The sequence below is a fragment of the Culex quinquefasciatus genome, chromosome 1, assembly GCF_015732765.1.
Source record: "Culex quinquefasciatus strain JHB chromosome 1, VPISU_Cqui_1.0_pri_paternal, whole genome shotgun sequence".
Taxonomy (NCBI): Eukaryota; Metazoa; Arthropoda; class Insecta; order Diptera; family Culicidae; genus Culex; species Culex quinquefasciatus.
In genome coordinates, this window is record NC_051861.1 from 10,139,529 (window position 1) to 10,166,655 (window position 27,127).

The window sequence follows — 27,127 nt, forward strand, 5'->3', positions numbered from 1 at the left end:
TTACGTGCTATAAGTCATACTACGGTGGATAACTATTGCAACTCCACCGCCATTTCGATTCATTCGGTTATTAGTTATAACTTTATAATCTGGATCACTTTTCAAATAAGTGCCAGTTTTTAAAAATGTTTCGGTTATAACAGCAACATGCACGTTATGAACTCGTAAAAGTTGAAAAATTCATTTTCTTTCGCTTTTAAAGAGCGAGCATTAAAATTCATAATATTGATGGAATTACTTAGATCCATGATTAAACTTCAGGGTAAGAACAACATCATTCGCAAATTTTAATCCAATCTGGATTGCTTCCATCATGGATGTAGCATTACTCATTGTTTGAATCAAACCAAACAGTGAGTTTTGCAAAAAGTCATTTTTCAAACGTAACATCGCCGAGATCAGAAGATCCCAAAGCGTTGCCAGCAGAAAAATTTTCAAATGAGATTTGAGGTACCTGCCCAATTTCAGAAAGATTGGTAGAGGATTTAAAATTCGTGGATGAACCCGAAACGACGTTAGCATAAGAAATGCCATTGTTGTTACCTAACTTTTCCACGGTAGGGGTATTTCTAGAATTGTTCGAGTGAGACAGCACGAACGTTTGATTCAAAGATGCAGGTACAACCTGACTTTGAGAAAATTTCGGTTTGGATTTCGGCTGATGCTTAGCACGAGAATCCAAAACCTTTTTTCTGATGGGGCAATCCCAGAAATTTGATTTGTGATTTCCACCACAATTTGCACATTTAAATTGGGTGACTTCTTTCACGGGACAATTGTCCTTGTCGTGAGAAGAATCCCCGCAAACCATGCATTTTGGAACCATGGCGCAATGATCAGTACCGTGACCGAATGCCTGGCAACGCCGGCACTGGGTCAGATTCTGGCCATTACCGCCATGTTTCTTAAAATGCTCCCACTTTACCCGTACATGGAACAAAAACTGAACTTTGTCCAAAAGTTTCAAATTGTTGATTTCATTTCTGTTGAAATGAATCAGATAAAATTTTGAAGTCAAACCAAAGCGAGAAATATTCCCGTTTGATTTTTTCTTCATTGATATTACTTGGGATGGGGCAAAGCCAAGCAACACCTTAAGTTCGTTTTTGATCTCATCCACCGACAAGTCGTTGGAGAGACCTTTCAAGACCGCCTTGAATGGCCGAGCATTCTTGGTCTCATACGTGTAGAAATTGTGTTTGTGGTTTTTCAAATAACCAACAAAAGTTTGGTGATCTTGTAAAGATTCCGTCAACAAGCGACATTCTCCTCTTCGACCAAGCTGGAACGAAACTTTCAAATTGCAAGTTTCCTTGCAATTCTTCAGTTGCGTTCGAAAGCTGGCCAAATCGGAGACGGAAGTCACAACAATTGGCGGAGCCTTTACTCGTTTCTCGACGGCAGAAGGCTCAGTACGAGGAGAAGGTTCCTTGTCATCAGTTTCGGATAAAACACCGAAACTGTTTGTCAATGGAATTGGAGGATTGACCTCACTTTCAGAATCAGAATCAGACCTCAGAAGAGGCTGTTTTCTTTTTCTGTTTCCGTTAGCCGGTTTAGCGTTCAAACGCTTCACCGACGTAACGACCAAATCTTCAGAAGATTTGCGTTTACCTTTGTTTTGACGCATTTTGCAAGCAAAATTCTCTTAAAAAGATGGCTTCGTTTGTAAAATACAACAAAATTTCAGATGGGGTTAGTCTTGAAAAGACTGTTTTAGAATTTTGGAAAATAACTCAGGTAGTCTTTAAAAAGACTGTGAATTTTGTTTTGAAATAACTCTGAGCTTAGGTAGTAAAAAATACCGCAGCTCTAGTGTCCGTTCACCACGAAGGTTCGCAAGACACTGCCCATTCAAGGTATTCAAGAGTAGAAGGTGGGCGACATCGAGGTGAAGTCAATTTTGATGTACACTTTGTGGGTCGACTTCGCTGGACCTAATTAAGATCACACGGGCCGGGGATTACCATAAATAGTTTGTTTTTGGCCTTTTGGGTCGTCGCATGCCACTGGCTTGGTTTCTGGGCGAAGTGCATTGTTGACCACAACTCGTGTCGAAAGGTGTTCGGACTTGAATGTCAATGACGTGGGATTAACTGGATTATGGCACTTTCAATGTATGTTCTGATGAAGTTGAAAATTCAGGGTATTATCCCTGCTTATTCTAGTTCTACAAGATGTAATTGAATATTTTTCCTCAAAAATAAACTGCAAGTCATCTTTGATCACACTTCTTCAGAAGCTCAATGAAACTTCTCACCTCGTAGGTGGCACAATTAAATCGTCACTCTTTCGTCACGCAGGGCACATTTCTCAATTAAAGTTCCTCAATGAACGGTTCGGACTCATCCTGGGATAACCGTGACCAACGCACTCCACTTTCCGAGTATAATCCGATGCACTTTAAATAAACCACCGTCAGACCACCACCACGACCCCGACGAAAAAATGGGCCCAATGGAGAGAAGTCCTGCGGCCTCGAGTCAACCATCCGGAACAAATCCAATTTTCCGGGCCCTCTCGACGTCGCTCGATCCACACAGTTTCAATCTCAATCCAATTGTGGAGTCCTGTTGAGGTTGCATAACTATACATCAGCACTACAAACCGGGTTAGGCAAATCGTGGAAATTAATTGGTCACACAGGGGTGGTGTTTGTCCCTGGAAAAGGAGCGCGCAAAAAGGACGAATGTGACGATGTCGACGGGACGCTCAAAAGTGCAATGTATAATAAATAATAAATGTTATAAATTTATCCTTGCTCCTTTACGGTGCTACTCTTAGGTGCGCTTCGTATTCCAGGTATTTTGTCCTGTAGGAATCTGATCCTTGTTGGATTGTGTCGCTTTCGAGGCGGCACAGTGTGGAAGAAAAGTAAACAAAAAAACATTCAAAAAAATTGAAAAAATGACATTTTTGTATTTTTTTTAACCAAACAAAAAATATTGGAAATCAACTCCAAACGGTTCAAAACATATTCAACATCGTTGATTTTACCAGAAATGAATACTAGAGGTTAGATAAGATAACACGAGATTTTTTTTTCTAAATTCTTCAGTTTTTTTTTTATTTGAAATTTGACATTTCACACAAAGTTTCATTCTCTCTGAACACGCGAATGAATTTCCTGCGAAAGAATAAAGTTGTAAATTACGAGTATAAATCACGGTATAAATGCTATGAAATCATTCTAAAAAACCAAGCGCCTCCATTGATTTTCTCTTTCTCAGAAGGAAACCGTGGAGGTACCTGGCTTCTTAGAAAAGAATCATATCATATCATCACTAGCGTGCCCAGATCCTCAAGGAAGGTGAGGCAACAATATGAGCGTTTTGAAAATTTCGTCATTTATGGACACCCCCTTAGCAATTTTAGAACAAATTTCTGAGGACGGTGGGGCAACTGCCCCATTTAGCCCCACCCTGTGCACGCTAGTGCATATCGTCACTTACACAGAAAATTCACTAAAATTCAATTTTGTCGATTTGAGCAAGTTCAGAGAGATCAAAATTATCATACCTTGACGAAACTGAAACGTTTACTGATATTTGTGGTGATTATCACTAGCGTGCCCAGGTCCTCAAGGAAGGTGGGGCAAAAATATTAGAGTTTTGAAAATTTCGTCGTTTATGGACACCCCCTGCCCAATTTTAGAACAAATTTCCGAGGATGGTGGGGCAACTGCCCCATGTTGCCCCACCCTGGGCACGCTAGTGGTGATTATTGCATTCGATCGTAATATTTCGATCGTAATTTCTCGACTCACGATCGAGATTGAAATTTGTCGATAGTAGATTGAGATCATTCGATCGTAATTTCTCGATCTACCATTGACAATTTACGACTAACGATCGAGAAAATCTCGATACGTGTTTTAAAAAATTCAAGTATTCAAAATAAAAAAAAGCAAAAATTTTAAAAACATCAAAAATTTTAATTTTTTTTTAAATTTTAAAAACTTAATTTTGAAAAATTTCAAAAATTTCAAAAAATTTAAAAATTTTAAAAATTTTAAAAGTTTTAAAAATTTTAAAAATTTAAAAAAATTCAAAAATTTCAAAAAATTTAAAAATTTCAAAAAAAGTTAAAACTTTTTAAAATTTCAAACTTTCCAAAAAAATTAAAAAAATTTAACATTTCAAAAATTTTAAAAAATTTAAAGCTTTTTAGAATTTAAAAAATTCCAAAAAAATTAAAAATTTCAAAAATTCAAAAAAAATTTAAAAATTTTAAAAATTTTAAAAAAAATCAAAATTTTTTAATATTTTTGAAACTTTAAAAATTTCAAAAATTATAAAAATTTCGAAAATTTCCAATTTTTCAAAATTTCAAAAAATTTAATTATATTTATTTTATTGGCCATCATTTTGCATTACAAAAATTTAAATCACTTTAGCTCGACAATCAAAAATTGAACAACGAAAAAACAATTTATTTTCGTGATTCGATAATCCGAAGTGAAATTTTTGCGAGGCCTTCGGATAATCGAGTGTGGACTGTACTGCCCCTGATCGCATAAATGTCCCATATGCATTTTTATCAATTTCGTGTTATTGATGCAGTTTGGTTCAACATCGTGTGCAAAAGAGAAAAAAAAAACAAATCAGGAGGAAATCCAGTTTTTTCGCGAAAGAGTTATTGGATTGGATTGGATTTTATTTCATTTTTTATTTTTCATAAATTTAAAAAAAATTGAAATTAAAAAAAAAATAAAATTGTTGAAATTTTTAAAACATTAAAAAAAGTTTAAATTTTAAAAAATATTGAAATTTTCAAAGTTTTTAAACATTGTAAAATTTTGGATTTTTTTTAATTTTCGATGTTATTAAATTTTTTGATTTTTTTTTGAATTTTTCATTTTTTTTTTAAATCTTAAAATTTCTGAAATTTTAAAAAAGATTTAAAATTTATGAAATTTCTGAATTTTTTGGATTTTTTAAAAATTTTGATATTTTCGAAATTTTTTAAAATTTTGAAAAAAATTTCAATCTTTAAATTTTTTAAAATTTTTGCATTTTTTAAAATTTTTGAATTTTTTGAAATTTTTGAAACTTTTGAAATTTTTGAAATTTTTGAAATTTTTAAAATTTTTGAAACTTTTGAAATTTTTGAAATTAAAATGCCGTTTAAATAAAAAATATTCAAAAAATGGTATTACGAATTACGATCGTAATTTCTCGATCCACGAGCGAGATTTCTCAACAGTAAAATTACGATCGTAATTTCTCGATGGTAAGTCGTAATTTGTCGATGGTAGATCGAGATTTGTCGATGGTAAGTCGTAATCTTACCATCGAGAAATCTCGATCGTGAGTCGAGAAATAACGATCGTAATATTACGATGGAATGCAATAATCACCACGATTAACTTTAAAACGCCGAGTTGTGAAATTTGTAACTTGACTGCATTTTAATTTCAAACAATTTTACCCCAAATTGCACCACTGTGCTTTATAAGGATGCTGTCCTTACCCAGAACAGACGACAAGCAGTAACAAACACGATTATACAACGCACAATGAGCCGGGCTGAGAATGCTTTATCAAATTCTTTCTGCTAAATTTCAGCCTCTCTGTTCTCTGTGACGATTCTCTGCCGAAGCACAGAATAAAAGTGAAAAGCCAAACTGGCTGCCACTAGAGGACTCGAGGTCCTTCCATCAAGGGTTGTCCTTTTCCTCGTTGCCTTATTTTATTGGAATCTCCTCGGCAACAAAAAAAAAAGTCAAAGAAGGCGGAGAAGAAGTTCCCGGGCGCGTCGTTCTGTCTGGGTCTGTGAGACAACCGGACTCGACGACTGACTTTGGCTTCCAGCTGAGGAACCGCAAATCTGGTGCGTGGGTTTGCTTTCCGTTGCTCTATGTGACGAGAAGTTGTTATGTTGGCAGTTGTTCCCTGTTTGAGCTTTCATGCTTGTTGTTGGTTGATTTTCTCTGATGGTCTATTTTTGGTTGAGCCCGGCGGATGAAATCGATACGTTATCAGAACGAACTAATGATGCAAATTGGCTTGACTAGACAACATTCAACATTTTTATTGCTGTTTGTCAAAAGTTTAGAAATCGATCTTGATCAACAAATTTGTGCTCATTACAGTCAGCAAACAGATAACCAATCCATCAGCTTCAATTAGACCTAAAAGGGGTTAGCAACGTTTACTCACCGCAAATGTTGTGACCCAATTTTTAAATTGCATCGTGATCGATCACTTTCAATTATTCCAGCAGTTTCCGGGGTATTCGAAACATCGTGTGAAATCACTCAGCGCCACCAACTGTGTGACGTCTCTGTGAGCACAAATTACTGCTTTTCCCAATAACTTCCCCAGCAGTCAGCGTCACAGTGTGGTGTTGTGGTAGCATCCTGCTGGGCCGATTATGGCAAACGGAATGTCCTTTTCGTGCCCGGACCACCACGTGGTCCGCCAGGATCAAGATCTGCTGCTGAGTTGTTTTTGTACATATATATTGTAATGTTGCGGTGTGTGGGAAAAGTAGGGCACATCAGACGAAAAGGAAATTAATTTGCACACCCATCATTTGAATTAGTTTTCCAATTGCTTTTGTGCGGTTCCAGGTTCGCTCAACCGGAATCATGATTTATCTGCATGAGAAATCCATACGTGTGCGGACCGAAAATTTCGCAAGATGACTTTGGGTTGGGAGGCTTCCCGGTGGGTGGTATGATGTGTGGAACTATGAAATTCATCAAATTTGTGTGGTTAATTTTGAGTATAGTAAAGTAAATTATTCACAGTTCCTGAAGGGAACACCCCTGAAGAGTATCGGGGCCGGCATTTAAAAAGCGGATTCAGTGGCAGTTTATTACTCAACTAGGGTAGAGGACCCAGTTTTCGCCCTGCTCCAGTTTTCCCCCACTTACTGGGTTTAATCTGTATTTAGCAAACTCATTACGTTTTTTGGTTGAATTTATTATGCAGGTTTACATATTCATTCATTTCTAGTACTAATTGAAACTTTCCTAATGAATTTCTATTGTTTATTAAGTTTTTATAAGCTTTTAAAAAAAGCCTAACTGCAGCCGCCATATTTTTGTCAATTTAGACTACAGCGGGTAATAATGGTAATGAGGGAAAACAACTCATTTTGTCCGAAAAAAATGTGAAATAATGATTCATTAGTTCACTGTATGTCTGAATTTCATGAAAATCTAGTGATTTACCTATTTTAAACGTTTACCAAAGGTTATTTCAATAAAATAAAGTGGGCGATTTCTGGGGTCATGAAAAAACATTCGATCCAATTTTCGACCAGGGCGAAATCTAGTATTGTGTTTTAAGATTTTATCTAGAACCAGTTTTCGTTTACCATAAAAACTTTTCTAATCGCAGCGAAATGTGCTTGAAAATATATTTGGAACACTCTAGATTATTTTTAAAGGTTAAATAATCATTTTAATTACTTTCATTCTAGAGGGTGACGAGCGGGAATTCCCGGGAAAAAATTCCCGGGAAATCGTCCATTTTTGGACCTCTCGATTCCCGGGAAATTCGGTCGAGACTCCCGGGAAATTTCATACTAATAAATTTCGAAGCAAAATTATATAAACTAATCAGAAAATTATCTGAAAAATTCTTAATTGTTTAGAATATTGGAAGTTCAATGTTCGATGTCCAAGTTCGAATAAACCAATGCTTCTCTGATCTTTTTATTCAAAAAGTTTAAAATTTGACTTGTCGAAAATTCGAATAACTATAATTGAGAGAAGCCAAAAAAAAGAATTTGGACCCCAGAATTTATCTTAAAGCATACTTAGCAGTTAAATCCCAGAAATGAAATCTAAAGTTTTTTATTTAATTATTTTTATATATTATTTCTAAGAAGGAAAAACTTTTTCAAAATAAGTTCAATTTCCATATCCTCTCTCGAGCAAAGCGGTTCTCATAATCTGTTTTTTTTTTAATTCGTCCCTAGAGTAATTTCGCTGTATCAAGGTAATTTCCTTTTTGATGTCAAAAAGTCATTTTGTGTTTCACGTCACCTCAATATTCAATTATATTTTGGAAAAAATTACTCTATCAATCTTTGTAAAGTTTACTGTTCACCAATTGTGAACATTCGGATTTTCTTGATAACTGTAATTTTTTTTCAATCAGTATTTACAGTTGACCTTTAAAAGGAAAAAATTAAATTGTTGTTTTAAGTAAGTGTTTATCATATTGCAAATATTCCGGTACTGGAAAATTATATATTAGTTTTTTTTTTACTTCACAAAAATCTAATTAGTAGTTAATGCAACCCAGCTTGTGAAACTTTTGAAAAATCACTCAGTGCGAATAAAGATTCTGTAACATTTTAAACTACAATTTTGATTCCCAAATAGCACAAGAAACGATCTTGTATTTGCAGACTCAGAAAAAAAAAATCTAATGGTAGACATCGTTCCTAAGATAAAAAGGATACTGAAGATAACGTTCCATAGAATAAGTATGATTAAATGTAACTTAATTGATTGAAAAGAAACAATATTATTACAATTCCTTTTAAATTATTACCACTATTGGCATAGAAAAAAAAAACTCCCGGGTCCCGGGAATTCCCGGGAAATGGCCAAATTCAACTCTCGATTCCCGGGAAATTGAAAATCTCGAGAATCGTCACCCTCTATTTCATTCATAAGGGGTTTTGGTTCAAATGTTGTAAAAGTTTACTGGTACATAGGAGAGCAAATTAGGCAGAGGATGGAGAAGTAGTTACACATGTGCTTTAATATTTTTATTAAGAGGTACTCGATGTTTTATATTGAGTCAATTCGGGAGCAAATGACCCATAGGGTTAAAGCTCCCCTAACAAAATCAACAACAACATGGAGCTAATTGTAACTGTGTACCCTTATCTTGGGTGAACAGGGACACATGAGTTCTATCACAAATTTTGATTCAGTCATATTTTTTTAGTGAGAGTGAGAAGTGTGTATCAATAGGAGACCATATTTCCTTAGCTTTGTGTTATAATTTCATTTGATTTCTTGATTTTTGTCGTGGGCGAAAACTGGTTCCAAGGGTGGGCGAAAATTGGATTTAGGGGGGCGAAAATAGGCTCTTCAGAGCACTTTATTAAAACGCAAAATTTTATCAAAAATGAACATGTAAATGATAAAAACCTTGTGGAAACTTAAAATCAAATAGTTTATCAACGTTCTACAACAAATAGAATCAAAAACCATTAATTGTCATTAAATTCTCATCAAATTTCCGAGCCGGGATTTGAACCCCGATCTAGCGTTAACACTAAGCTACGTGGCTCGGTCTTAATTTTCAGTAGAAAAGCAAATTATTTTTTTTCAGAAAAAAAAATGATGCAGCTTTCTTGCCCTTCTACAACTTAACCACTCTCCAGACGGGTTTCAATATAGAAATTCACTAAATTAATATCCCACAACTCACATTATGCTTCAACACATTTTTGCAGCTTGAAGGCCTATGGAATATTTCTTTATAAGAGAATGCTGAATGTCTAATCCTTGGGAAGATACAGCGGTTTTGAAAATAAAAATGTTGAAAAAACGGGTTTTTTGGTGGTTTTTGGGAATTTCTATATAACAGACTTGGTTTTTCAGTCTCGTAAATATTTTTACCGGAAAGCTCGCCCAATTTCCCATAAGTTTGCCTTTGACAGCTTTTTGATTTGACTCGTTTTTATATTTACGTAAGCAAATTTACTACAATCCAGGTTTCTACCACACTGAAAAAAATATTCTATTTTCAGTTATTAGCAATGTAGTTAAGCTTATATCTGTAAGCCCTTACATCCAATTGAAATGCTGTCAAAGACAAACTTATGGGAAATTGGACGAGCTTTCCGGTAAAAATATTTACGAGACTGAAAAACCAAGTCTGTCATATAGAAATACCCAAAAACCACCAAAAAACCCGTTTTTTCAACATTTTTATTTTCAAAACCGCTGTATCTTCCCAAGGATTAGACATAGGACAATGGTCAAAATAAAGATTTATACGTAAAATTGTCTGGAGAATCGATTGCCACTACCGGTTTCTAAAAATTTTGACGTTTAGACCACTTTTCAAAAAAACTGTTTGAGTAAATGATTTTTGTATTTTTTTAGGAGTGATATACCATCCTGCATTTTTCGTCAGTCTTTTGGTAACATTTTAGGCTATTCCTTCAAAAATTTTGAACGAAAAAAAACGTGACATCACCTTTAAATTTAAGTTTTAGACTTAAAAATCAAAAAATCTCATAGATGTGGCGTGTATTTTTGTTTCAGTGTATTTTTTTCAGAAAGCCCGTCCAATTTCCTACAAGTTTGTCTTTGACCACTTTTTGATACGACGCAACGGCTTCTAGATACAGTAATTTTTAAATTACAAAATACAAAAATATTTAAATACCTTACGCCATTCTCAAATGTTGTTTTCGAGTACTATTGGCTCCATATACACAAAAATGGCTTATATAGGCCTAGGATAACATGTCTACAAAGTTTCATTGAAATCGGAGAGGGTCGGGTACAAAAGTACCAGAAAAATTCCTGATTTGAGCTGGAATTGCTCGTAAGAGCATTAGCATTAAAAAACCACCTTATTCATGTAATAAAAGCAAGACTGGCTATAGCAGCCTTTGAGAATACATCAAATAAAAAGTGAGCTCGGTTTAGTAGGCCCAAAATAGGGACAAATACCCTATGAAGCAAAAACCTAAAAACAAATAATAAGAAAAGTTTTTGTAAGACCAAAGTTGCTCATTAATTCAAAAATTCAAGCTATACGCATAAAGTTATTCAATCAACTGGGCTAAAAGTAAATCAGAGGAAAACTTAACAGGGGAAATTCTCGTATGTTTGGCAGGTTAAGCACTCGCTCCTAATTCCGTCCAATTTGCTCATTTTCACTATTTAAACAACCAATTTTGCAAACTGTTGATAGAAACTTGCTTGTTCACTTCTTATTGAGCTATTTATCACTCGATTTCAATTGAAAACGCTTTTAATGAGCTGTAATTGAATGTCAAATTGCTGATTTGGCAACATTGGAGGCACGCTGGAATTAGATGCCGTTCCCCTAGTTTCGATTCATTATTTTTCTTTAACACTGGAACGCCCAACGCATGTCCAACTTACACGGACGCCCAAGCCTTCCAAAAAACGTGGAATGGTAACTTCAACTCGCTGGTTCTCGGGCATTACTCAACCAATAGGGACGATTCTTGTTTCTAGTGTTTTGTAAGAATGTCTAGATGATCCTAAAATATTGCAGGACTTGATTTGAACAAATCTGTAATTTCGGTGACCAAAACCAACGTTCCACCTTTTTTTAAAACAAGGGCCTCCGCGGAATTTTCGGCGAATTTTTTTTTGCACTCGAAAAAAAAGTTGGAACGATGTTTTTGATCGCAAAAATTACAAATTTGATCAAATTAAGTTCTGCAAAGTTCTAGAATCATCTAGACAACCTAACAAATCACTAGAAAGAAGAATAATCTTGATTGGTTGAGTTATGCCCGAGAACCATTGAGCTGAAGTTACCGTTCTAACTTTTTTGGAGCCTTGGGCGTTGGAATGTTAAGGCAAATACAAATTTCATTTCAAGTTTTTGTCCACCCTTCTCAGAAATTCTTTAAAAAATAGGGCGCGATTTTTTTGCTTGACAATAAAATTTGTATTCGAAAAGCTGATAGAAATCGCATTTTATAAGAATTTTTTAATGCGAAATTTCGCAATTTGTTAAAAAAATGATGACTTAGTAAGAGAAAGTCATACACATTTTTGACATTTACAGTGCTAAACTATTTTAAAAAGTAATGCAGTGTTGCCATTTTAAAAAGTATTTTCTTAACTTAAAACATGTTCAAAACAAATTTATTAAAAATTACATGCTAAAAACTCCTAATGGCCGCAGACCGAAATTTTTTAAATCGTATCGTGTTGCTCAGCATAAGCTTTATCGCTATGTGTACACTCAACCCCCGGTGGTTGGTCACTTTTTCGTTTGACACTTTTATAGTTTGTACCCCGTTGGTTGGTCAAAGTCAAACTAAAAAGTGACGAACTGTCACTTTTTACACGGCGCTCACGCACATTATCAAATCAAACGTTTGGTAGTGTGTGTGAACTCCATGTAAAAGGGGTGTCAAACTAAAAAGTGACCCCGTTCGTTTGACAACAGTTGGTGTCAAACCATCGGGGTTTGAGTGTAGTAAAATTAGCAACTAAATTTTTAGGGCCAAGCAGATTAAAGCTGCCAGAAATAAATGAATTATCATTTAACAACAAAATCAATTTCCGGTGAATTTGTATTTAAAAAATTCTCAATATAAAATATTGAAATTTAAAATAATGTTATGTAAATTGTTGTTGAGGTTAAATTTAAAATGTATATTAAGGCAATGCATAAAATACCGCATCAATTTGGCACAGTTGCCTCAAAAAACCTGCCACTGTCAGAATTCGCAACCACATCAAAGGGGCAGTATGGTCCGTAGTTTAAAACTTCCAACTGACCGACCTTCTCGGTGTGTTTCATCGACCGACGCCGACTCAGCAGCAGCTTTAAAAGTTTAGCAAACAAACATAAATAATGACTACTCTCTGATGCCAGGCGATGACATTTCAGGGCAGCAAATGGGAAAATTCGGAATCGGCCCTTTTTGAAGTGTGTTGTTCTGGCTGCTGCCCGGGCTACTTTGATGTCTTTTTACAAAGGTTAGAGGTTGATGTCTTGTTTCAGAGGTTTTTTTTTTTTGTTCTTTTTTTTGCACACTACCGTTTGCGACAATAAAGAGGTCGTACGAAGGGCCGATAATCGGTTGCACTCTGGAATGACGTTTTCGGGCCCTCTATGGCGAAATGCCGCCTTCGGCAGCGGCCTTTGTGAGGCTTTCTCCACCCACCTCCGGGGCTCTTTTTGCGGCGAAAGGGCATTAATGTCAGATGGAAAAACAGAGAGGCCGTGCCGACTTTGCGACACAATGGACCATAATAGGTGTTAAAGCAACAGTTTTTGTTGATTGTTCGCTCCGGTTGCAGTTTTTGACAGCTTCGTTTAGAGACGAAGTGACCTGCGGAAAGTCAAATCCATTGATTCCGTGGCGTAGCAGGGTTGGAAATTGTCATGGCATCCTATGAGTGTAGGGTGAACTTTTCCACCCCTGGTCCAGATCACTTCAGAAGATCGATAGCGTGGACCATGACCTTGTTGGATGTAACAAAAGGACAATACCGATTCGAGGCTTGTAGGAGGAGTTGCTGAAATTTGCCGAAAAGCGTTTCTAGCAAACTCATCGACGGATGGAACTCGAATTTTCCCGGAATCGCCGCATCTCCCGACACAATCGTACCACTTCCAGTTCAGCAGTCAATTAGGGGGTACGTTACGAATGCAAACGACAACATCCATTGAAGCCGGGATGGAAAGCGTTTTCCGCCTTAAGGCTTCACTTCTCTCTGGCAGAGATCCCTTTCGATAAAAGGGTTTGCTCGACTGTCGGCGGCTGCAGGCGTCTTCTTCTTTATCATTGTATCTATGAAATTCACAGAAAGCAGCCCTTTTCCCTTCACATTTCCTTTTATTACCCACTTTTGATAAATATTTCCAACCAATTTTTTATTCTTCTTCCACGTTGTCGTCGCCCATGTTTGCGTTTTCTTCTTTTTCGTTTTTTTTTTATTTTGTAAATCTTTGAGCACGATGGTGGTGAAACACAACAATACAGACAGCTCTTAGGAACCCCTAAAATCCGGGAGGGTTGTGTCGCATTGTCAAGAGCGAGCGATTTTCCATTTATTAGATGACTTTAATTTATGGTAGCGCACAGCACAAAACTTTAACTTATTGATGCCGGCCTGTCTGGGCTTTGAAGTGGGTTTGCTGGTTAGATTATAAGGAGTCTCGTTTTTCGTTTTTTTTCTTCGCTTGTGGTTGATTACTCTGAGCCATTCGTGATAAAAAGAAAAAATATTTAAAAATAACACATTCTAATACATAATTTAAATTAATACTAAGGTACATTGAAATCCCGATTGTTTGACACCATTTGTTGTCAAACGAACGGGGTAACTTTTTAGTTTGACACTCACTTTACACAGAGCTCACACTAACTACCAAACGTTTGGTTTGATAGTGAGTGTGAGTCCCGCGTAAAAAGATACAGTTCGTTGCTTTGTAGTTTGACTTTGACCAACCATCGGGGCACAAACTAAAAAAGTGTCAAACGTAAATGTGACCAATTACCGGGGGTTGAGTGTAATGCCAACCTCCTGTAGCCTAATGGTTACGGGGTTCGCCTCATAAGCGGAAAGTCATGGGTTCTTCTCAGGATGGCTGACTTAGATTTAAATTTCGAGTTAACAACACAACCGTATGAGTCTTTTTTTAAATGCCGTTTCTTATTATTTTAATATAGTTAAAAGGTAGAAAGAAAAAATCAGTTACAAGTTTCCTTCATCAGAAAATACATAAAAATATATTTTTCCAAAATAATCGGCAACACTGTCAAGTTATCTTTCAAACATCCTGTGTCACAGCACATGGTCTTTTCGTCAACTTATAGATGTCCAAAAACGTTTTTTATGTTATGTTGTATAAAAACTTACTCAAATAGTGAGTAATTTTGACAAGTTTCGCTCTTTATTTAATTATTCAATTCCTACTAATTTCCTTTAGATAAATGTTTTGATTAATGTCTCATAAAAGCCTTTTTGGCGAAATTTCTTTGGTTTTTATTATATTAACTTCACTAAACTAAACGTCAACCACAGACAAACCTACCTTTCTTTTATCAAATACATCAATCCAACATTGAACAGCTCTAGATAAAATTTTCAAAACAACGTATGAGTCATGGGTTTCCTATGCAGATAGGACCTTTTACAATTTAATCCAGGGTTGAAGTTTCTTGGAAGCAGTGGTTGCTATTTTTTTTATGTACCATTTTTAATTGACTTACGTCTGACCTTTGCTCCAGCAGACTTCCCAACCAAAATTGACAAAAATAAGTCACTGGCTTCGTCACGTCGCCGTTGCGTCGGAATCAAATTTGCTTTGCTGCTCACAGCCGTGCCCAACGAAGGACACCGGGTGCCTTTCAAGGAAGCAAGCGCCTAATCTGCTGATAAATCGCCAAGATCGTGCAGAATTCGTAATGAGGTCCCATCTGACAACATCAGCACAAAACCGTTGAAGAGCAGTGGGAAAATGACTTCGAAGAAAAAAAAGGAAAAGATAATGACCATAAATAGCGGTTGAATCGTCACGCGGTCAATTTGTTTAGCGGGGATTTTAAAAGTAGCAAAGCTAATCTTGTTGTGAGGTTAAATTTATTAAATGTTGTGGGAATACATACATCGAGGCGTTGCGTTGGCGGAAGTTTGCGCCGCGATGCACGCAACCGTGGAGCAGCGCCCTTTTTTCCTTCTATTGAGTGAAAACATGTGATTGCGTGATTACGAACCTGATATGGTCACCTAATTGGTTCCGAGAATCGTTTACACGGCAGTTGACATGGTTGGCTTGTTGTGCTGCGTTTCCGGGAGTTATGAATTGTGGTAAATAAAATCAGATTGAAAAGCTGAATGATATTTTAACGTTAATTAAACATTTTTGGATAATTTTAAAACATAAATCAGAGAATGTCACAGAAGTTTTTTTGTCTGTGGTATTCGTCGCGACAAAAACCAAAATCGACACCAAAAAAATAAACAATAATTTCCCACCAAACCCCTACCCTCTTCCCACGAATGATTTCCTCCCACACAGATTTGTCGATTTATGACATCGAGCCGGAAATCACCGACTGAGGGTGCATTCGTGGGTTAGGGTGGCGCCACTCGAGTGGTGAGGAGCTCGCTCTCCCCAAACAAGAAGAAAACTAATTCCATCAACTCATTAGCATTGGCCACTAATGAATACGAATCGCGTTAGCGTACTATTAACGATTCCAGTGGAAGTGGAGATGGGGGGGGGGGGGCCTGGAGGGCCGGTTCCACAAGGGTTGTGGATACTCCGGACACATAAATATCGGACAAAAATACGATGTTCGATTTGGACGGGGGTGCTTAGAGATCGTTATTTTGGCAACTTATGGTGGAAAGAGAGCGAAAAAAAGCAAACATAGTGAGTGTCTTAGGTTTAAGGGTAGAAACCTGTGGAGAAACGAAATGGGAATGAGTGATTATCACAAGAATACGTTGAGGAATTTTTAAACAAAAATTCTTGATTTAACACAAGAAAACAATAAAAAACAACTTCTCGAAAAAAGAAAAATTGAAGAATTGAAGTTTTACGAAAAAAATCATGCATTATTGCAAAATAAGAAAAAAAATACATGTTCTGAATTTTCAACCTAAAAATTTCAATTTAAATTAAAATTATAAAATTTTTCTATAAAAAATGTTTATTTTCCAGTTCCGTCGTAAAACTTTTTCTGTCATTCTCGAATGATGAAATGGCTCACTTTTGCAAAACAAAAGTTGTATCTACTAGTTGTAAATCTAGTTTTTTCTGCAGTCGTCGTATTTATTCAATTCGTTGTTAAAAATGTACGACTGTTTTCGTTTTTGATTTATCAATTGATTAACTTGTAGAAATGGAACAAGATTTTATATTTAAGCCGTGAAATTGTTTTATTTAAAAAAAAAATATGGATAAGGGATTAACTTTCTTTTATGAATTGCGCCCACTGTGCAAAAGGCTCTCTACCTCTCAGAAACTCATTTCCCAACTACTCACTCTCCTTTCTCCTCACTCAGTTGGCTCTCATTTCCGGAGAAATTCCGATGCTCCCTGCTCGCGAGGAGCTTTCCGTGCGAAGAAGCTCCCCCAAAATCGTCAAGGAGGCTCCAACCAGAGTGGTCCGAGTTCAGTCAGTCAGGCAGTGATCGTGGCCGCGCCAAGGGGTGTCTCTTCCGGGGGTTCCGCACAAAGTAGTAAAACGAGGAAGGAGAAAAAAAAACGGTTCCAGTCACACCAGCACCCACACAAGGCACGACCACCACCCATCATCACCCACAGGATTGGAGCATTTGGTAGGATTTGGGGCATAAATTGGGCGGAAAAAAGTTTCGTGGGAAAAACCCGTAAATCTGTGAAAAGAAAAATCTGATTTCCCGTAGGAAGAAAAGGAATAATAGAGTGAGTGCATCCCACTCTTTCACAAGCGTTCCCCACATACACCCACGTGAGAATGATTCGTCAGTGAGTGTGTGTGAAAATCGTCCCAAATAATGGATCTATAAGCAGCGAAAATCGAAAGAAAATCGACCGATTCTCGATTCTGCAGCAGCACCTGCAAAGTATGCAACTGTGATAGCACACTGGGTGCTGGGGCAAGTGTAGTAGGATTAGTGCGATCAATCAAATTACAGTGGGTGAACGTGTGCAAATTTATCAAAGAAAAGCGATAATTTTCGACCCCGAAATCGACCGAAAATCGAGAACCCACAGCAGGACATCAGCCGACCATCGAGCGAACGAGTGAACAGAGCTCTCTTCTTACATCATAGGATACGCGAAAGCACACGAAATTAGGTGAGCTTTTCCCTTTTTGGCGAGGGGGATTTTCCTCGTTCTTTTCCTTCTCTTCCTCGTGTTCCGGCTGTTGCCTACCATCGAGGGGAGGAAGTAAGAGAAGTCTGCGGCATGCTGAGATCCTGACAGAGTTGTGCGAGAGAATGAGTGCATGAGAGAATAATTTGCAGGAGAGTTACATTTTATGATGAATATGAGCAAACAGAATAACATGTTTGGATTATTTTTATAAACCTAGATAGTCAAAAAAATTATCAATTCAAACAGATCAATTCCTAAAAATTCTAATTCAAGCTAAGTATCCAAAAAAATATATAAGGTGTAATCAATCATATTTGAAAAAAATACATTCCAGCGTCACGAAATTGTTCACTTTTTTCGAAACCTTTCTTAACCTTTCTAAACCTTAATTTTTATCACAGATTCGGATAGCAAGTTTAATTTTCTACAAGAAGCTACGGAAAACAAATTTTATGTTTAACTTTTCATTTGACACATCAATTTGCCATGACGTTGTAACGGTGTGAGAAATAGCTAACCTTTTTGGTTCCATACAAGTTCCATACATGTTTCAGTTGTAGTCCGGTAACTCTTTGTTTTTGAATTCATAAACATAGAAATATTTCCAAAATCGTCAAAATTTTTGCGAACTTGAACAACAAAATTGTCAGGTTTGAAAATATTTACATTGAAATCGAAAAAAAAAAATTGACGATTTTGGAAAAAAAATCAATGTTTACGAATTCGAAAATACAGAGATACCTGATATGTTTACAAAATTTCTATCCGTGTATGACAAATATTTGGCATTGAGGTAATTCGAATCTCTACACGGATAGAAATCCTGTCCGTGTGTTTAGAAACATTTGTCGATAGAATCGAAAACATTGAATGTTGTCGATTTTGAAAACAAATTTCTCGATTATGTTAACAATGTCGACGAAATCTGCGACTTTGTTGCCTACATTTCGGCGTCGGTGCCGTTTCGTGTGTTAGAAATATCGACCACCACGCTAAGCAGTGATGACGTTTCGGGACTTTGTTTTTTTCGCTAACAGATCACAACAAACTGTTTGGCCACTCAGTCGCGTCGCGCCGGGTTCCCGGGCTGTATTCTGTTACCGTGGCCGAGTCTTCCCGGTTTCGTGAACGTTTTCGGTGTTTTGATTAATGCTACAGTTGCGATTGTGAAATTCGGCAAAGCGGCCGTAGTTTTGTGAAACAAGAAGAATCGAACAAATCTGGATCCGGGTATTATCAATGGCCTGTGAAGAAGTGCTTTTGTCGAACCATGTGATACTTTTGAACGCTGTTTTGGATGGCAAGTTTCAGCCGGAACAACCCGGATCAGCCAAGTGAATATTATAGAGTGGCCAGCACCAACAATTCCGTGACTGCTCTATTATTGTTTCATCAAACTCGGCCCGTTCGAGCGGACGCAACATGAGGTCAAATTTGGAGGAATTGAGGTAAATTTATTGTCAGCCTTGTTTGTTCTACCACTCAACCAAAACCTCCTCGAAAATTCCTCCCCCCCCTCAACCACCACCATAATCCTTTTTTAACTCTCTAGTACCTTGTTTAGTTCAATCTACTCAACATTTCTATAAGACCATCCATAAACCACGTGGACACTTTTTTTATATAAATCTCAGACCTCCCCCCCTCCACTATCCACGTGATTTATAGATGGTCCCTTTGTAGGAAAACCAAATATTTATCTTTCTTAATATGTACAAACTTTTTGGAATCTCTACATTTCTCGTTCCGCTACAGGTCAAAAGGCTAAAAAAACTAAAAATCTAGATCTAAAAATATAAAAACCTAAAAATATAAAAATCTAAAAATTTAAAAATCTAAAACTCTAAAAATCTAAAAATCTAAAAATCTAAAAATCTAAAAATCTAAAGATCTAAAAATCTAAAAATCTAAAAATCTAAAAATCTAAAAATCTAAAAATCTAAAAATCTAAAAATCTAAAAATCTAAAAATCTAAAAATCTAAAAATCTAAAAATCTAAAAATCTAAAAATCTAAAAATCTAAAAATCTAAAAATCTAAAAATCTAAAAATCTAAAAATCTAAAAATCTAAAAATCTAAACATCTAAAAATCTAAAAATCTAAAATCTAAAAATCTAAAAATCTAAAAATCTAAAATCTAAAAATCTAAAATCTAAAAATCTAAAAATCTAAAAATCTAAAAATCTAAAAATCTAAAAATCTAAAAATCTAAAAATCTAAAAATCTAAAATCTAAAAATCTAAAAATCTAAAAATCTAAAAATCTAAAAATCTAAAATCTAAAAATCTAAAAATCTAAAAATCTAAAAATCTAAAAATCTAAAAATCTAAAAATCTAAAAATCTAAAAATCTAAAAATCTAAAAATCTAAAAATCTAAAAATCTAAAAATCTAAAAATCTAAAATCTAAAAATCTAAAATCTAAAAATCTAAAAATCTAAAACTCTAAACATCTAAAAATCTAAAAATCTAAAAATCTAAAAATCTAAAAATCTAAAAATCTAAAAATCTAAAAATCTAAAAATCTAAAAATCTATAAATCTAATAATCTAAAAATCTAAAAATCTAAAAATCTAAAAATCTAAAAATCTAAAAATCTAAAAATCTAAAAATCTAAAAATCTAAAAATCTAAAAATCTAAAAATCTAAAAATCTAAAAATCTAAAAATCTAAAAATCTAAAAATCTAAAAATCTAAAAATCTAAAAATCTAAAAATCTAAAAATCTAAAAATCTAAAAATCTAAAAATCTAAAAATCTAAAAATCCAAAAATCTAAAAACATAAAAACCTAAAAACTTTAAAACCTACAAATCTAAAAATCTAAAAATCTAAAATCTAAAAATCTAAAAATCTAAAAATCTTTAAAATCTAAAAATCTAGGAATTTAAGAATTTCAGAATTTTAGAATTTTAGAATTTTAGAATTTTAGAATATTAGAATTTTAGAATTTTAGAATTTTAGAATTTTAGAATTTTAGAATTTTAGAATTTTAGAATTTTAGAATTTTAGAATTTTAGAATTTTAGAATTTTAGAATTTTAGAATTTTAGAATTTTAGAATTTTAGAATTTTAGAATTTTAGAATTTAGAATTTTAGAATTTTAGAATTTTAGAATTTTTAGAATTTTAGAATTTTAGAATTTTAGAATTTTAGAATTTAGAATTTTAATTTTAGAATTTTAGAATTTTAGAATTTTAGAATTTAGAATTTTAGAATTTTAGAATTTTGAATTTTAGAATTTTAGAATTTTAGAATTTTAGAATTTTAGAATTTTAGAATTTTAGAATTTTAGAATTTTAGAATTTTAGAATTTTAGAATTTTAGAATTTTGAATTTTAGAATTTTAGAATTTTAGAATTTTAGAATTTTAGAATTTTAGAATTTTAGAATTTTAGAATTTTAGAATTTTAGAATTTTAGAATTTTAGAATTTTAGAATTTTAGAATTTTAGAATTTTAGAATTTTAGAATTTTAGAATTTTAGAATTTTAGAATTTTAGAATTTTAGAATTTTAGAATTTTAGAATTTTAGAATTTTAGAATTTTAGAATTTTAGAATTTTAGAATTTTAGAATTTTAGAATTTTAGAATTTTAGAATTTTAGAATTTTAGAATTTTAGAATTTTAAATTTTAGAATTTTAGAATTTTAGAATTTTAGAATTTTAGAATTTTAGAATTTTAGAATTTTAGAATTTTAGAATTTTAGAATTTTAGAATTTTAGAATTTTAATTTTAGAATTTTAGAATTTTAGAATTTTAGAATTTTAGAATTTTAGAATTTTAGAATTTTAATTTTAGAATTTTAGAATTTTAGAATTTTAGAATTTTAATTTTAGAATTTTAGAATTTTAGAATTTTAGAATTTTAGAATTTTAGAATTTTAGAATTTTAGAATTTTAGAATTTTAGAATTTTAGAATTTTAGAATTTTAGAATTTTAGAATTTTAGAATTTTAGAATTTTAGAATTTTAGAATTTTAGAATTTTAGAATTTTAGAATTTAGAATTTTAGAATTTTAGAATTTTAGAATTTTAGAATTTTAGAATTTTAGAATTTTAGAATTTTAGAATTTTAAATTTTAGAATTTTAGAATTTTAAATTTTAGAATTTTAGAATTTTAGAATTTTAGAATTTTGAATTTTAGAATTTTAATTTTAGAATTTTAGAATTTTAGAATTTTAGAATTTTAGAGTTTTAGAATTTTAGAATTTTAGAATTTTAGAATTTTAGAATTTTAGAATTTTAGAATTTTAGAATTTTAGAATTTTAGAATTTTAGAATTTTAGAATTTTAGAATTTTAGAATTTTAGAATTTTAGAATTTTAGAATTTTAGAATTTTAGAATTACTAGAAAGAATTTTAAAAATTTAGAATAAGAATTTTAATGTACTAGATTTTTTTATGGTTTGACATTTAATCATTAAGTTATTAGAATTGAGATTTTAAGTTTTATTAATTATTATGTATAGATTGTATTATTTTTGGTTTTTGATTTTTTTGGGTTTTTTGAAGATCGTATTTTTTATATTAATTTTTTTTATGGTCTTTATATTTTAAGATTTTTGGAATTATTTAATTTTTAAATTTTTAAAGTCTTAGATTTAATGATTTTTTTTAATTTTTTACAGGTTCAAATTTTATGCAGCCGATGCTGGGAGATCGTGAGAATTCTAGAATTTTAGAATTTCAGAATTTTAGAATTTTAGAATTTTAGAATTTTAGAATTTTAGAATTTTAGAATTTTAGAATTTTAGAATTTTAGAATTTTAGAATTTTAGAATTTTAGAATTTTAGAATTTTAGAATTTTAGAATTTTAGAATTTTAGAATTTTAGAATTTTAGAATTTTAGAATTTTAGAATTACTAGAAAGAATTTTTAAAAATTTAGAATAAGAATTTTAATGTACTAGATTTTTTTATGGTTTGACATTTAATCATTAAGTTATTAGAATTGAGATTTTAAGTTTTATTAATTATTATGTATAGATTGTATTATTTTTGGTTTTTGATTTTTTTGGGTTTTTGAAGATCGTATTTTTATATTAATTTTTTTTATGGTCTTTATATTTTAAGATTTTTGGAATTATTTAATTTTTAAATTTTTAAAGTCTTAGATTTAATGATTTTTTTTAATTTTTTACAGGTTCAAATTTTATGCAGCCGATGCTGGGAGATCGTGAGAATTCTAGAATTTTAGAATTTCAGAATTTTAGAATTTTAGAATTTTAGAATTTTAGAATTTTAGAATTTTAGAATTTTAGAATTTTAGAATTTTAGAATTTTAGAATTTTAGAATTTTAGAATTTTAGAATTTTAGAATTTTAGAATTTTAGAATTTTAGAATTTTAGAATTTTAGAATTTTAGAATTACTAGAAAGAATTTTTAAAAATTTAGAATAAGAATTTTAATGTACTAGATTTTTTTATGGTTTGACATTTAATCATTAAGTTATTAGAATTGAGATTTTAAGTTTTATTAATTATTATGTATAGATTGTATTATTTTTGGTTTTTGATTTTTTTGGGTTTTTTGAAGATCGTATTTTTTATATTAATTTTTTTTATGGTCTTTATATTTTAAGATTTTTGGAATTATTTAATTTTTAAATTTTTAAAGTCTTAGATTTAATGATTTTTTTTAATTTTTTACAGGTTCAAATTTTATGCAGCCGATGCTGGGAGATCGTGAGAATTGTTTATTGATGTCCAGCTCGTGCCATTCGATGTGGTCAAATTCGATGACCATAATCCGTTGCCGTTGTCCAGAGACCGCTTCTATGTTTTTGGCCGATTGCGACGTCGTCGTCGGCATTAAACTTAGACCAGATCATCTCGAAGAGGGAAATTTAACTCCGATGTGCAGCAGGGTGAGTTGATTTAAAAATCTTTAGGTGATATTCAGCCTAAGTGTTTTTCATTTTCAATTTTAGTACAAAACGCCGAGGGAAAAGGCGGTTTGGCAGAATGCTTCTGCGCGTCATCCTACCGAGGACGATCCTGACGCTCAAGAACAAAACTAAGAAACGGGAACGGGAACAGCTGGATCGTATACAACTGATCGAGCCTCATCTGGACCAGATATGGATATCACGTTCGACGGATAGGAAGAAACAAGCCATGATCAACGCCCCGCTGGAAACTCTTGGTGGCAAGGAAAAGCTACTGGGATTTTACATAAACGGACTTTTCATGCCCCGACGTGTGTCCCAATCTGGCTCTGTGAAAATGGTCTGCTAAAAGTAAGTAGTCTTCAGATGTGTTCAAGTTTCATCAAACTAATCATCTCTTTCCACAGGTCAGAATCAAACTAAACAGTGACGCCAAGGAGAAACTTCCCACCTGCCGATTGTCAAGGCGCCCGCCTTTTGCTCAAGTCTGACCGACCGTAATTCTTTGAGCTGAAGCTGCGCCCGACGTCCGGCCGCGCCGGATGTACGTCAACTGATTGGGTCTAAGTGCTGATCCTAACGGCAGCGGGTAAGATCCACAAGCTCAAATTATTTTGCACAATCTCTAATCTCTCTCCCAATCCAACCAGCTCTGATGCCTGATGCAACTTCATCATGACCACGAACCACCTGCTTACGCTGCGCAGATACATTAGGGACGAAATTAACCAATATTGTAATCCACATTAGTACTACATCTTAGTGTAAATTAATTGCAGGTTCAAAAACGAAAATAAAAGCATTTTTGCGAATACACTGTTTTCTGATATTATTTACCATTCCGAAATTGTTTTGAGCTATAACGGTCATTTTGAAAAGCAAAATATCGACGCTATATCGATACTTTGCAAATTGCATACATTTCGGCGCATTCAGACCAAGATAGTTATGTTGACGAAATCGACAACATTTTTTATCGATATCGTTGCAAATGTTACCGGACGACTGGTCGAAAACATTCTGAAACGAATTTTAGAACGAATCGACAACAATGTTGTCGATTTCGCGGACAGGATTTCTATCCGTGTACTGAGCCCTTTTGGATTCGCGTGAAACTTTGTTCTAATGGGTAGTTTTTGTCCCAGATCACGAATCCGAGGTCCGTTTTTGATATCTCGTGACAAAGGGGCGGAATTTTGAGTACGCCATCAAATCGGGCGTCCAATTTTATGTCAATGTTCCTTCGACACCAAATTTCCACCTTTTCAGGCTGTTACCCCTTAGGACATTGTTAATCCAGCTGCGTTTGATGATTGGACCAAAGAAAAAAAAAACAAATAAATAGTTAAAATGTACAGCCTGTCAGCCAAAACGCGTCATTTTTGTCGCTGGAGAATGTGTCAGATGAATATTTATAATAAAAATTAAGCTGATTTTTGGTTGCACTTCTACACGGTATTTAGGATCTCTAAAGCAAAATTTTACATATCCAGTCCGAATTGGTCCGTGGGTTTAAAGTTATGGCACTAGCAATACGGTTTTTGATAAGTTACATATCTGTGGTCTAATTTTTTTTGTATCAGCAGTGAAGTAATTTTTCTTTCATGTTTTTTATAACAAGGAAATACTTTATCCGTGACCAAATCCGTAAATAAAATGTGGACGAAATTGAAAAAATATTTTTTTTGTTTTTTGGTTATTTTGTAGTTTTTGTATTCAGTAGATTTACTCGATTCTTTAAGCACCCGCAAACTCTGGTGCTTTACACAAGTAATGCTTGAACAACGAAATAAATTAAATTAAAAACAATGCTTCGAAATCGAATTATTAACATTTTCGGGAAAATGAGACTCTCTTTAAAAATCAAGTTTCTTGAGAATCTTTAAGATTTGGAATTGTTTGCGATGAATATTCATCAAAAATTCTAATAATAATAGTTTTCCGACATTATATCGTTGAAATTATGCCGTTTACAGGACGTGCAGATGAACAATCTAAAGCATTTTTGAAGTGAATAATTCGTAAATTGATGGAGAACTGATCGAGAAACGGCTTAATTTTCTATTGAAATTATTGATCTATTGCAAACAAACTCGAGAAATGATCATTTCGATGCATCTGGCTGCTTTTTGCTGTAGTGCACTTCAGTTAAACTTCTCAGCAATATGATATTCCGTGCATTTGTAAAATTTTGTGGAATCCTACAAGATTGTTCAGGTTTGCGAATAATTGATTCGTTCCAGAGAGCAAACAAGATGAGTTGATCACAAGATGATCACCAAAATACAGTCCAGACTCGATTATCCGATAATCTGATTTTTTATTTATCTTATTTTGGGCAGTTTAGTTAAAAAATGTTTTTTTAATCCAATGTAGCGGCGATGACTATTGAAAATATTTGTTTTGTAATGTGAATAAGTGTGCATTCAATTAAAATTAACATTTTTTGAGAAGTTTCTCTAAGCACGAGGGACACATCAATAGAATTGAAGTGAGTACCCGATGAGCGCTGAGTGGCCAGTAGGCAAGAGAAGGAAGCAAAAATCGAAAAAGCGACTAACCGCTTCAAAATAGAAAATCAATGAAAATTTCTGCCCTTTTTCCCTGTTCCATTTGACAGCGCCAGGAGAGTAGGCCACGCACGACCGGACAGCCCGCTGTGACGCCGATGTGAGTGTCGTCGCTGTCACAGCCTGGTGTTGGTGCCGTCATCCTGCTACTGTCATGAAAAGCGTCGGTCGTGTGAAAAAGCGGGATGAGAAGCGGAAGAAAGCGGCAAACAGACACACATGAGTTTTCCAGTTTTCTCGTGAATGGGCAGCTTACTCATTGAGAGTGAACGCATACGCGCACATACGTACAAATGGTGCACACATACACACACTCCTACACAAAAGCATGCGTGATTCAGGGGCCGAGGCGCACAAAGACAAGAGGAAAAATCTAGATCCTGCACGATGACGTTCTTGACGTTCTGTGTCGCTTTGCTGAAGGGGAGCCTACTACGATTGGTCGAGCTGGATTCCGTGACGGAGCCCTAATCCGATTACTCGGGGACTGACATATCTGTCCGCACACGCAGTGGAGTCTTGTTTGCTAGAGGAGAAAGGTCCCGGCACAAGATTGAGCCCCACTTGGGTTGTCCTCTCTGTTACAATAGACATGTTTGTACATTTGCTTGATCCTAGCGGCACAATGGTCTAGGAATAAATATTTTTGCATAGCTTAGACTGATATAATTGTGATTTTTCAGTGGATTTTCTCTACAAAAAAGATGTTTTCATGATTTTTTTTATTAACATAAGTTTCAACAATTTTCTTCAAATGTTAAGCAGGCGACGTTCCCACATATGTACATCAAACCTTCTCAGCGGAAGCTGTCAACTTGATGTCGAGCTCTGACAGTTAGAAGGAGGCGAATCAACATTCGTGCAAAACATTCGCTAATGTGGGACTGCCGGCAATCCACATTTGACTCGTATGTGTGTGGCTGACGTATGGTTTCGTAGAAAGGCACTGCTCTTACAGGGTTGGTTTGGAAAACCTCGACCATAGATTAACGGACAAGTTTTAGTAGAATTATAAATTCTTTTATTTTTTAACATTTTGAAAATTTGATTTCAATTAATTGGATGAATTAATTGGATGAAAATTAAATATTTTTAAACATTTTTTAACTGTTCTTCTTCCACTGAAAAATCATAAAATAAATAATGA

The 27,127-nt window shown here is 33.9% G+C and overlaps 1 protein-coding gene across 2 annotated transcripts in view; it reads left to right on the forward strand.

Annotated features, from left to right (window-relative positions):
- The first annotated feature begins 16,816 nt into the window (after positions 1-16,816).
- Positions 16,817-27,127, forward strand: part of LOC6039931 (probable sodium/potassium/calcium exchanger CG1090) — a 37,336-nt gene continuing 27,025 nt past the window's right edge. The window contains exon 1 of one of the 2 annotated variants that reach the window (XM_001849377.2): positions 16,817-17,501. The gene's annotated coding sequence lies outside the window, so the exon portion shown is untranslated. The remainder of the gene's footprint in view (positions 17,502-27,127) is intronic. The other variant, XM_038257401.1, reaches the window with a different exon arrangement.